The sequence below is a fragment of the Pongo abelii genome, chromosome 5 (genome assembly GCF_028885655.2).
Source record: "Pongo abelii isolate AG06213 chromosome 5, NHGRI_mPonAbe1-v2.0_pri, whole genome shotgun sequence".
In the NCBI taxonomy this organism is placed as follows: Eukaryota; Metazoa; Chordata; class Mammalia; order Primates; family Hominidae; genus Pongo; species Pongo abelii.
The window spans coordinates 164,506,260-164,519,571 of NC_071990.2; the positions used below are offsets into that span (position 1 = coordinate 164,506,260).

Below are 13,312 nucleotides of genomic sequence, written 5' to 3' on the forward strand. Positions count from 1 at the left end.
AACTTTACTAAGATGGAAAGCAGGCTTTCAATTAAAGATCAGAGAGAGAGAGGCAAAAAGAAACCCAGGTCATTATAAAACATCAAAATCTGTGAAGTTATAAAGATGCCCACTGGGTATGAGGGTGATAACAGAGATAATTTCCAGGTAACAGAAAAGACTTTATAAAAGGGTCATGTCTGAGTTGAGCCGTAACTGAGGAGTATTTGACCAGATGGGACTGAAGAAGGAAAGACGATTTGCAGCATAGGCAATCAAAGGAGCAGGGCGATGGGGAGAAATCCATGGAGCGTGTCCAACTACAGTCAGTCTGGTGTGGAATGCTGCAGTCCCAAGTGCATGGAGTGATGGAGATAAAGCTGAGGCCTCCAGGTTGTGGAGAGCCTTAAGTATTAAGGGGCTTGGGCTTTATTCTTTGGGCAATGATATTTACTAAACAGTTTCAAGCACAGGAATGCCATGGTCATATTTTTCATTGTATAAGAACATTTTCATAGCAATAGAGTAGATATTTAAGAGAAAGACTGAGTGAAAGAAAAAAGCCAATAGCTGTCTAGTTTTTAAAAGATAATCTAGTAAGATGCAGAACAAGACGGCAGAATAGAAGGCTCCACCGTTCGTCCCCCAACCCCGCAAGGACACCAAGTTAACAACTAATCTACATAGGAAAAACACCTTCTTAAGAACCAAAAATCAGGTGAGCACTCATGGTACTTGATTTTAACTTCACATCCCTGAAAGAAGCACTGAAGTGATTTTAAAAAACAAAAACAAAAACCCGTCCTGAATCTGCTCCTGAATCTGCGTCCTGAATCCCTTGCTGGGGGCGGAGAGCATCTCCGGGTACTAGGGGAGGGAGAACACGGCAATTGTGAGGCATTAAACTCAGTGTTGTCCTGTTACAGCAGAAAGGAAAACCAGACCAAACTCAGCTGATGCCTGCCCACGCCAGGGGGAATGCAGATCCCTGCAGTCAGAACTTGAGTGCCTGCAAACCTTGCCACAGAGGGCTACAGCACTCTGTGAAAGGTCTCTGTGAAAGGTCAATGTGAAAGGCAGTCTAGGCCATAAGGACTACCAACTATTAGGAGGGTCCTAGTGCTGAACTAGGCCCAGAGACAGTGAACTGGGGGAGGGAGGGCACGTGACACACTGAGACACCAGCTGGGACAGACAAGGGAGTGCTGGCATCACTCTTCTCCTAACCCCAGGCTGCACAGTTCTCAGCTCCAGAACAGACCCCTTCCTTCCAGTTGAGGAGAGGAGAGGGAGGAGTAGGGAGGACTTTGTTTTGTATCTTGGACACTAGCTTAGCCACAGCAGGATAGGGCACCAGACAGAGTTGTGAGGCCTCTGTTCCAGGCCCCAGCTACCAGACAACATTTCTAGACACACTCTGGCCCACAAGAGAACCCATTGCCTTGAAAGAAAGGAGCTGGGGCCAGCAGCATTCATCACCTGTTAACTGATGAGCACTTGGGTCATGAATAACCAGCAGCAATATCCAGGTACCACGTCGACAGCCTTGGGTGAGGCTCTGGGACATGCTGGCTTCAGGTACCAGCACAGCTACTGGGGTCCAAAATGCCAAGTGTGCTCTTGAGGTCCCAAATTCCAGGACTTGACCCTTGGATGGCATTTCTGGACCTGCCCTGGGCCAGTGGGAAGTCCACTGCCCTGAAGGGTGAGTCCCAGACCAGGTGGCATTCACTACAAGCTGACTTAAGAGCCTTTGGGCCTTAAGGGAACATCAGGGCTAGTCTGGCAGTACTCCTCATGGTCTGGGGTAGTGGTGATTACAGGGTGAGGCTCCTCTGCCTTTGGAAAGGGGAGAGAAAACTGGGAAGGACCGTATTTTGTGTTTCGAGTGTCAGCTCAGCAGCAATACCAGGTAGATGTCTAAGACTTTTGAGTCTAGTTCCTGACTCCCAGATGGCACCTCTGGACCTACCCAGAGCCTGGCAGACCTCACTGCCCTGAAGGGGAAGAAACAGGACTGGATGGCTTTATCACCTACTGATTATAAAGCCCCAGGGCCTTGAATGAACATAGGCAGTAGCCAGGGAGTGGTTACAGCAGGACTTGGGTGAGACTCAGCCCTTTGTTGGCTTCATGTCTGACTCAACAAAGTCATAGTGGTGGTGGCCACAGGGGTGCTTGTGTTACTCCACCTCAAGCTTTAGGTGGCTCAGAACAGAGAGAGAGAGTCTCTTTGTTTAAGAGAAAGCAAGAGAAGAGAACAAGACTCTCTGTCTGGTAATTGAGAGAATTATCACAGATCTTGTCCAAGACCATCAAAGCAGCACCTCTATGAGTCTGCAAGAACCACAGCATTACTGGGCTTGGGGTTCCCCCTAAAGTAGATACAGCTTAGATCACAATACCCAAGTCCTGTTAAATATCTGCAATATCTTCCTGAGAAAGATGGCTACAAATAAGCCCAGACAGTGAAGACTACAGTAAGTACCCAACTCTTCAATGCTCAGACACCAAAGAACATCTACTAGCATCAACACTGTTCAGCAAAACATGACCTCATCAAATGAACTAAATAAGGCACCAGGGACCAATCCTGGATAAATAGAGCTATGTGACCTTTCAGACAGAGCATTCAAAATAGCTGTGCTGAGAAAACACAAAGAAATTCATGATAACACAGAGCAGGAACTCATAATCCTATCAGACACATTTAACAAAGAGAATGAAATAATTAAAAAGAATCAAGCAGAAATTCTGGAGCTGAAAAACACAATTGGCATACTGAAGAATGTATCAGTCTTTTAATAGCTGAATCGATCAAGGAGAAGAATTAGTAAGCTTGAATACAGACTATTTGAAAATACAGAGTCTGAGGAGACAATAAATAAATAAATAAATTATGCCTTGCCTACAGGATCTATAAAATAGCCTTAAAAGGGTAAATCTAAGAGTAATTGGGCTGGGTGCGGTGGCTCATGCCTGTAATCCCAGCACTTTGGGAGGCCAAGGTGGGTAGATCACAGAGTCAGGAGATCGAGACCATCCTGGCCAACATGGTGAAACCCCGTCTCTACCAAAAATACAAAAATTAGCCAGGTGTGGTGGTGGGCGCCTGTGATCCCAGCTAGTTGGGAGACTGAGGCAAGAGAATCACTTGAACCAGGGAGGCAGAGGTTGCAGTGAGCTGAGATCGCGCCACTGCACTCCAGCCTGGCAACAGAGCGAGACTCCATCTCAAAAAAACAAAAACAAAAAGAAAAAAAACAGTAATTGGCCTATTGGCCTTAAAGAGAAAATAAAGAACAAGATAGGGGTAGAAAATGTATTCAAAGTGATAATAACAGAGAACTTCCCAAACCCAGAGAAAGATATCAATATACAACTACAAGAAGGTTATAGAACACCAAGAAGATTTAATGCAAAGAAAACTACCTCAAGGCATTTAATAATCAAACTCCCAAAGGTCAAGGATAAAGAAAGGATCCTAAAGGCAGCAAAAGAAAAGAAATAAATAACATATAATGGAGCTCCAAAACATCTGACAGCAGACTTTTCACTGGAAACCTTACAGGCTAGGAGAGAATGGCATGACATATTTAAAGTGCTGAAGGAAAAATCTTTTATCTTATAATAGTGTATCTGGCAAAACTATCCTCTAAACATGAAGGAGAAATAAAGACTTTCCTAGACAAACAAAAGCTGCAGAATTTCACCAAGAGCAGACCTGTCCTACAGGAAATGCTAAAAGGAGTACTTCAATCAGAAAAAAAAAAAAAAAAATTAATGAGCAATAAATAATCACCTGAAGGTACAAAACTCACTGGTAATAGTAAGTACACAGGAAAACCTAGAACATTGTAACAGTGTAACTGTGGTGTGTAAACTACTCTTACCCTAAGTAAAAAGACTAAACAATGAACCAATCAAAAATAATAACTAAAACAACTTTTCAAGGCATAGTGAGTACAATAAGATATAAATAGACACAATAAAAAGTTAAAATGCCAGGGGATAAAGTCAAGGTATAGAGTTTTTATTAGTTTTCTTTTTGTCTGTTTGTTTACGCAATTGATGTTAAGTTGTCATCAGGTTAAAATGATGATAATATCAAACCAAAAAAACACACAGTGGAGACACAAAAACTAAAAAGCAAGAAACTAAATCGTATCACCACAGAAAATCACCTTCGCTAGGGAAGATAGGAAGAAAAGAAAGAAGGAAGAGAAGACAACAAAACAACCAGAAAACAAATAACAAAATGGAGGAGTAAGTCCTTACTTATAAATAATAACATTGGCCGGGAGCGGCGGCTCATGCGTATAATCCCGGCACTTTGGAAGGCTGAGGTGGGTGGGTCACCTGCCTGGGAGGTCAGGAGTTGGAGACAAGCCTGGCGAACATGGTGAAACCCCGTCTCTACTAAAAATACAAAAATTAGCCAGGCGTGGTGGTGTGTGCCTGTAATCCCAGCTACTCGAAAGGCTGAGGCAAGATAATTGCTTGAACCTGACAGGCAGAGGTTGCAGTGAGCTGAGATTGTGCCATTGCACTCCAGCCTGGGTGACAAGAATGAAACTCAGTCTCAAAATAAATAAATAAATAAATACATACATACATACAATGAATGTAAAGGGACTAAACTCTCCAACAAAAAGACATAGACTGGGTGAATGGATGAAAAAAACAAGACTCATTTATTTGTTGCCTATAAGAAACACACTTCACTATAAAGATCCACATAGACTGAAAATAAAGGGATGGAAGAAGATATTCCATGCTAATGGAAAACAAAAGACAGCAGGAGTTGCTATACTTATATCAGAAAAAATAGATTTCAAGACAAAAACTATAAGAAGATATAAAAAGGTCACTATATAATGATAAAGGGGTCAATTCAGCAAGACGATATAAGAACTTTAAATATATATGCACCCAACACTGGAGCACCAAGATATATTAAGATAAAGCAAATAGTATTAGAGCTAAAGAGAGAGATAGGCCTCCATACAACAATAACTAGAAACTTCAGCACCCACTTTCAGAACTGGACAGGTCTTCAAACAGAAAATCAACAAAGAAACATCAGACTTAATCTGCATGATAGCCCAAAAATCAGTAGCATTTCTATATGCCAAGAATTAGTAGAAGAAAATAATAATAAAGATCAGAGCAGAAATAAATAAATTTAAATGAAAAAAATACAAAAGATCAATAAAACAAAAAGTTGCTTTCTTGAAAAGTCAAACAAAATAGACAAATCTTTAGCCAGACTAACAAAGAAAAAAAGAGAGAAGATCCAAATAAAATCATAAATGAAAAAGGAAACACTGCAACTGAGACTGCAGAAGTTCAAAGGATCATTAGTGGCTACTATGAGCAACTATATGTCAATGTATTGGAAAGTCTAGAAGAAATGGACAAATTCCTAGATACATACAACCTACCATTATTGAACCAGGAAAAAAAATCCAAAACCCGAACAGAACAATAACAAGTAACAAGATTAAAGCCATAATAAAAAGTCTTCCAGTAAAGAAAAGCCCAGGACCTGATGGCTTCACTGCTGAATTCTACCAAACATTTAAAGAAGAACTAATACCAACCCTACTCAAACTATTCCAAAAGACAGAGGAGGAGGGAATACTTCCAAACTTGTTCTACGAGGCCAGTATTACTCTGATACCAAAGCCAGAGACACATCAAAAAAAGAAAACTACAGGCCAATATTTCTGATGAATATTGATGCAAAAATCCTCAACAAAATACTAGCAAACTGAATTCAACATTACATTAGAAAGTGGGATTTATCCCTGGGATGCAAGGATGATTCAAAATATTCAAGTCAATCAATGTGATACATCATATCAACAGAATGAAAGATAAAAATCATATGATCATTTCAATTGATGCTGAAAAAAATATTTAATAAAATTCAACATCCCTTCATGATAAAAATCCTCAAAATACTAGGGATAAAAGGAACACATCTCAACATATGGCTTTTATTAAAAGCCATAAACAACAGACCCACAGCTAGTATCATACTACATGGGGAAAAACTGAAAGCCTTTCTTCTAAGATCGGGAACAGGACAAGGATGCCTGATGTCACCACTGTTATTCAACATACTACTGGAAGTCCTAGCTACAGCAATCAGAAAAGAGAAAAAAATAAAAGGCATCCAAATTGTAAAGGAAGAAGTCAAATTATCCTTGTCTGCAGATGATATGATCTTATATTTGGAAAAACCTTAAGATTCCACAAGAAACCATTAGAACTGATACCCAAATTCAGTAGAGTTGCAGGACACAAAATCTACATACAAAAATCAGTAGCATTTCTAAATGCCAACAGAGAACAATGTGAAATAAATAAAAGAAATAAATAAATTTAAAAAATTCCATTTACAATAGCCACACAGAAAATTAAATTCTTAGGAATTAACCAAAGAAGCAAAAGATTTCTATAACGAAAACTATAAAACACTAATGAAATAAAGAGAATGCCAAAAAAGGAAAAATATTCCATGTTCATGGATTAAAATCCAATATTGTTAAAATGTCCATACTACACAAAGCAATCTACAGTTTCAGTGCAATCTCTATCAAAATGCCAATGACATTCTTCATGGAAATAGAAAAAAAGAATACTAAAAGTTACATAGCACCACAAAAGACCCAGAATAGCCAAAGTTATCCTAAGCAAAAAGAACAAAACTGAAGGAATCATATTACTTGACTTCAAATTATACTACAGAGCTATCGTAAGCAAAACGGCATGGTACTGGCATAAAAACAGACACACAGAGCAATGAAACAGAACAGAGAGCCAAGAAACAAATCCACACACCTACAGCAAACTCATTTTTGACAAAAGTGCCAAGAACATACACTGGGAAAAAGAGTTTCTTCAGTAAGTGGTGCTGAGAAGACAGGATATCAACAGGCAGAAGAATGAAACTAGACTTCTATCTCTCACCATATATAAAAATCAAAGCAAAACCGATTTAAAAATGAAATAGAAAACCTCAAACTATGAAACTACTTCAAGAAAACATTGGTGAAACTCTCCAGGATACTGGTCTGTCTGGGTAAAAATTTCTTGAGCAATTCCCCACAAGCACAAGCAACCAAAGCAAAAATGGACAAAGGGGATCATATCAAGTCAAAAAGCTTCCGCACAGTGACCAAGAAGCAGCTTCTCTGCTCCTTCTGGAATCTCTGCCTGGTTCAACCCACTTGCCTCTACTCCTGCCTCTACCATGTCCATCAGGGTGACCCAGAAGTCCTATAAGGTGTCCACCTCTGTGGGCAGCAGCAGCTTCTGGGGGTGGCCTGGGCGGAGGCTCTGGTGGGGCCAGCGGCATGGGAGGCATCATGGTCAACCAGAGCCTGCTGAGCCTCCTTAACCTGGAGGTGGACCCCAACATCCAGGCCATGCACACCCAGGAGAAGGAGCAGATCAGGACCCTCAACAACAAGTTTGCCTCCTTCATAGACAAGGTACGGTTCCTGGAGCAGCAGAACAAGATGCTAGAGACCAAGTGAAGCCTCCTGCAGCAGCAGAAGATGGCTTGGAGCAACATGGGCAACATGTTCAAGAGCTACATCAACAACCCTAGGGGGCAGCCAGACACTCTGGTCCAGGAGAAGCTGAAGCTGGAGGCAGAGCTTGGCAACATGCAGGGGCTGGTGGAGGACTTTAAGAACAAGTACGAGGATGAGATCAATAAGCGTACAGAGACAGAGAATGAATTTATCCTCCTTAAGAAGGACATGGATGACACTTACATGAACAAGGTAGAGCTGGAGTCTCACCTGTTCATGAGTCAACGGCTGGCTGATGAGATCAATTTCCTCAAGCAGCTGTATGAAGAGGAGACCCCGGAGCTGCAGAACAGATCTCGGACACATCTGTGGTGCTGTCCATGGACAACAGCCACTCCCTGGACATGGATAGCATCATCGCTGAGGTCAAGGCATAGTATGAGGAGATCGCCAACTGCAGCCGGGCTGAGGCTAAGAGCATGTACCAGATCAAGTATAAGGAGCTGCAGACGCTGGCTGAGAAGCACAAGAATGACCTGAGGCGTACAAAGACTGAGATCTCCAAGATGAACTGGAACATCAGCCGGCCCCAGGCTGAGATTGAGGGCCTCAAAAGCCAGAGGGCTTCCCTGGAGGCCGCCATCGCAGATGCCGAGCAGCATGGGGAGCTGGCCATTAAGGATGCCAATGCCAAGCTGTCCGAGCTGGAGGCTGCCCTGCAACGGGCCATGCAGGACATGGCGTGGCAGCTGCATGAGTACCAGGAGCTGAAGAACATGAAGCTGGCCCTGGACATTGAGACTGCCACCTACAGGAAGCTGCTGGAGAGTGAGGACAGCCACCTGGAGTCTGGGATGCAGAACATGAGTATCCATACGAAGACCACCAGCGCCTTTGCAGATGATCTGAGCTTGGCCTATGGGGGCCTCACAAGCCCTGACCTCAGCTATGGCCTGGGCTCCAGCTTTGGCTCTGGCACGGGCTTCAGCTCCTTCAGCTGCACCAGCTCCAGCAGGGCCATGGTTGTGAAGAAGATCAAGACCTGCGATGGGAAGCTGGTGTCCAAGTCCTCTGATGCCCTTCCTAAGTGAACAGCTGCGACAGCCCCTCCCAGCCTGCCCCTCCGGTGGCTGCCCCAGAGCTCGGGAAGGAGGCTGCTGTGCAGCGGAGCACAGGGAACGGGAGACCCACCTGAGGCTCAGCCCTAGCCCTCAGCCACCCGCGGGGGAGTTTACTGCCTGGGGACACCCTTGACCATGCCTTCAGCTACAAAACAATTCAATTGCTTTTATTTTTTTTTTTCCAAAATAAAACCTCAGCTAGCCCTGGAAAAAAAAAAAAAAAAAGCTTCTGCACAGTAAAGGATACAATCAACAAAGTGAAGAGTCAACCAAAATAATGGGAGAACATATTTACAAACCCTGCCAGGGGATTAATAATCAGAATATACAAGGAGCTCAAACAATACTATAGGAAAAAAATATAATAATCTGATCATTTTAAATAGGCAAAAGATTTGAATAGACATTTCTCAAAAGAAGACATACAAACGGCAAACAGGCATATGAAAAGGTGGTCAACGTCACTCATTATCAGAGAAAGGCGAATCAAAACTACAATAAGCTATCATCTCACCCCAGGTAAAATGGCTTATATCTCAAAAGACAGGCAATAACAAATGCTGTCAAGGATGTGGAGAAAAGGGAACCCTCATATACTGTTGGTGGAAATGTAAATTAGTACAACCACTATGGAGAACAATATTTTTTAGTTTTGAGGTTCCTCAAAAACTAAAAATTGAGCTACTATTTGATCCTGCAATACCACTGCTGGGTATATACCCAAAAGAAAGGAAATCAGTATATACAAGATATATCTGCACTCCTATGTTCGTTACAGATCTGTACATAATAGTTAAGATTTGGAAGCAACCTAAGTATCCATCAACAGATGAATAATGCGTAAAGAAAACGTGGTACACACATACAATGGAGTACTATTCAGCCATAAAAAAGAGTGACAGCCAGTCATTTGCAACAACCTGGATAGAACTGGAAACTATTAAATAAGCCAGGCAGAGAAAGACAAACATCACATGTTCTCACTTATTTGTGGAATCTAGTAATCAAAACAATTGAACCCATGGACATAGAGAGTAGGAGAATAGTTATCAGAGGCTGGGAAGTTAGCGGGCGGATGGGAGGGAAAAAAAATAGAATGAATAAGACCTACTATTTGATAGCAGAACAGGGTGACTACAGTCAATAATAACTTAATTGTGTATTTTAAAATAACTTAAAGAGTGTAATTGGATTGTTTGTAACTCAAAGGATAAATGCTTGAGGGGATGGATACCCATTTTCCATCTTGTGATTATTTCACATTGCATGCCTGTATCAAAATATCTCATGGCCGGGTGCAGTGGCTCATGCCTGTAATGCTAGCACTTTGGGAGGCTGAGACAGGTGGATCACCTGAGGTCAGGAGTTCAAGGCCAGCCTAGCCAACATAGTGAAACCCCCATCTCTACTAAAAATACAAAAATTAGACGGGCATGGTGGTGGATACCTGTAATCTCAGCTACTTGGGAGGCTGAGACAGGAGAATCACTTGAACCCAGGAGGCGGAGGTTGCAGTGAGCCAAGATCGTGCCATTGCACTCCAGCCTGGGCAACAGAGCAAAACTCATCCAAAAAAAAAAATGAAAAAAACACCTTATGTATCCTATAAATATATATACGCACATACTATGTACCCACAAAAATAATAATTAAAAAAGATAATCTAGTGAAAAGATGATTCAGGACTGATCAGAGGCAATGGTTGGGCAAAAAATTAAAACTGCTTTGACAAACTTTTGGCAGATAAAATTTGTGATTGGTTGAATGTAGGCACTCAGTGAGAAGGGGATAAAACAGAAAACTCTAGTATGGAGGACTGGGTAGATGTGACTTCCCCACATGAGAAAACAGCCACTGATTTAGGGGCAACAATGAAGATTTTAGCTGGATGTAAAGTACCCGTGGGACGTCCAAGTTGAGGGAGCCGGGAGCAAGGTGCCTGAGCTGGCATTTCAGGGAGAAACCTGGCATGGAGCTAGGAGGCAGGCAACATATGCCCAATGAGGAAAGAGCCCAGAGGTGGCATACAAGATAAACAGCAAGAGAAATACGAAGAGAACTAGGAAAATGCAGGTAAGTAATATTTTATTGCACTATCAATAAAATATTAAACCACAAATGTGAGACTCATTGCCCTGGCATGTTATCTGAGACCAATACATTCAAAAGCAAGTATAATAAAGGTATACTTTATTACATTCAAAAGCAAGTATAATAAAGGTATACAGATGACCTGAGAGTACAGAAATGTTTAGACAAATTTGGAAAAAAAAAATCAAACAAACAGACATTCCAGATGCAAACCTAGGATTGAACAATTAGTGTATCTTTGACTATCCCCCATCTCATTACCCAATCAGCGTGAAACTGACCAGTACGAACCATCTCTCTCCTGTGATGTCAAAAAACCCCAGAAATATAAACTGACTATCCCAGGTCTTCTCTGAGAGTTCCTAGGGACCTCCTCCAGTCAAATCCCTGTGGCCCTGCAGAAGGCCCAGCCCTGGAAGAGGCTGAGGACAGTGCCCCAGCTCATGTTGCTGTCTCATCAGGACTTCAGCCCGCAGTGAGAGGCCACCCATCTCTAAGGCTGAAGGCAGAGGAAGCAACACAAGGGTTGCTTCTGACACCTAAGGTTCAATACATCTTTTTTTCTGTGTTAAGCCTGAGTATCAGTTGGCCCATCTTAGTTGAGGAGAAAAGTAGGAGCAAAGCAGGGACTGATACACATGCATTCTCTAGGTCCACACGTGGACACAGCCAGTGTGACTCTTGAGGATGAGAACCAGGCTCTGAGCTGAGTCTGGGTGACCTTGATTCCTCTCCCAGCTTCCCCACCCATCAGCTGAGTGACCTTGGGAAGGTGGCCCCCGGGAGCCAGGCTGCATGATTTATAAAATGGTCATAATTATGGTTCCTATAGATGGCTGATAAATGTCTCATGACTGCTGTGTGATAGTCCCCTTATTTTATCTTATTTATTAAGAAGAGCTATTCTAAAACAAAAAGCAAACAATCCTAGGAGCCATCCTTGACAATTCACTTCGCCTCCCATATCTAGTCAACCAACAATGCCTATTCACTTCCTTAGTAAGCCCTCCATTGATCCACTTTGTCCATCTCTGCAGCTACCACTTGGTCAGAAGCATTACCACTGCTCCCTGGTCACCTGAGACTCTTCCCACCATTCCCAATTAATTATTCTCACAGCTGCCAGAGGGGGTTTTATGTTTTCCTTCAGTTCGACCCTATCCTTGAGGTTCTTGCTGCTGCTTCCCTTCTTCTTCTTCTTCTTTTTTTTTTTTTTTTTTATTTTTGAGAGAGAGTCTCACTCTGTTGCCCAGGCTGGAGTATAGTGGTGCAGTCTCACTCACTGCAACCTCTGCCTCCCGGGTTCAAGCAATTCTGCTGCCTCAACCTCCCATGCAGCTGGGGTTACCGTTGCACACCACCACACCTGGCTAATTTTTTATATTTTTGGTAAAGAAGGGGTTTCACCATGTTGGCCAGTCTGGTCTTGAACTCCTAACCTCAAGTGATCTGCCCACCTCAGCCTCCCAAAGTGCTGGGATTACAGGCGTGAGCCACCACGCCCAGCTCCCTTGTTCTTCAATTGTACTCTGCTTCCTTCCCAAAGTCTCAGGGCCATGCTGGTCTGCGCCCCTGGATCTCCCTGATGTCATCTCCTGTTGCCCTCCCCTCACGCAGTGAGTTCGCTATGTGAACTCTCTTTTCTCACAACAACCTGGCTTCAGGCCTCCAATCTTACTCTTTCCATCTCCCTAAAACACTGTGGCTTCTTCCTCCTTCTCATTCATATCTCAGCTCTGGAGTCACTTTCTCAGGTCCTTCCTGAGGACTCGATCTAAACTTATACCACACACTGTGTGTGTGTGCGTGTGTGTGTGTGCATGTGTATAACTATCAGATAGTAATCAGATAATAACATGATCTGGTTACTACCATGTTGCCCTGTTTTATTTACTTCACAACATTTATTATCTAAGATTCTTACATAATTCTGACTTGTTGATCTGCTAATGTGTTCACCATTTTTTATCTGTATTACTAGAACTTGGTTTTAGCAGGCACTCAAGTATTAGCTAATGGAAACATACACAGCTATGCTTCAGATTATAGATGATATACTTTCCTATGCATTTGTAAGCAAAATAAGCACAGGGATTATGGAGAGAGATTGTAACTTTACTGCACATACATTAGGTATTAAGCGATGGGTCACTGCAGGTTCTAGGAAAAGAGTAAACATTGAGGCCGGGCACAGTGGCTCACACCTGTAATCCCAGCGCTTTGGGAGGCCGAGGCGGGTGGATCACCTGAGGTCAGGAGTTCGAGATCAGCCTGGCCAACATGGTGAAACCCTGTCTCTACTAAAAATACAAAAATCAGCCAGGCACGGTGGTGCACGCTTGTAATCTGAGCTACTCGGGAGGCTGAGCGAGGAGAATTGCTTGAACCCAGGAGGCGGAGGTCGCAGTGAGCCGAGATCGTGCCATTGCACTCCAGCCTGGGCAACAGAGCAAGAAAAAAAAAAAGAACATTAAAAAAAGTACAATTAAGTGAAGACCAATAACAACAAAATCCAGCATCATTAAGTTCAAGTTATATTTGACGTCTTCTTAGTTACCTTATCATAGGCGTTCA

At 42.7% G+C, this 13,312-nt stretch overlaps 1 protein-coding gene and 1 pseudogene across 1 annotated transcript in view; one reads left to right on the forward strand and one right to left on the reverse strand.

Annotated features, from left to right (window-relative positions):
- Positions 1-13,312, reverse strand: part of PRKN (parkin RBR E3 ubiquitin protein ligase) — a 1,392,587-nt gene that overhangs the window by 1,224,247 nt on the left and 155,028 nt on the right.
- LOC129060237 (keratin, type II cytoskeletal 8-like) lies at positions 1,484-8,696 on the forward strand (annotated as a pseudogene).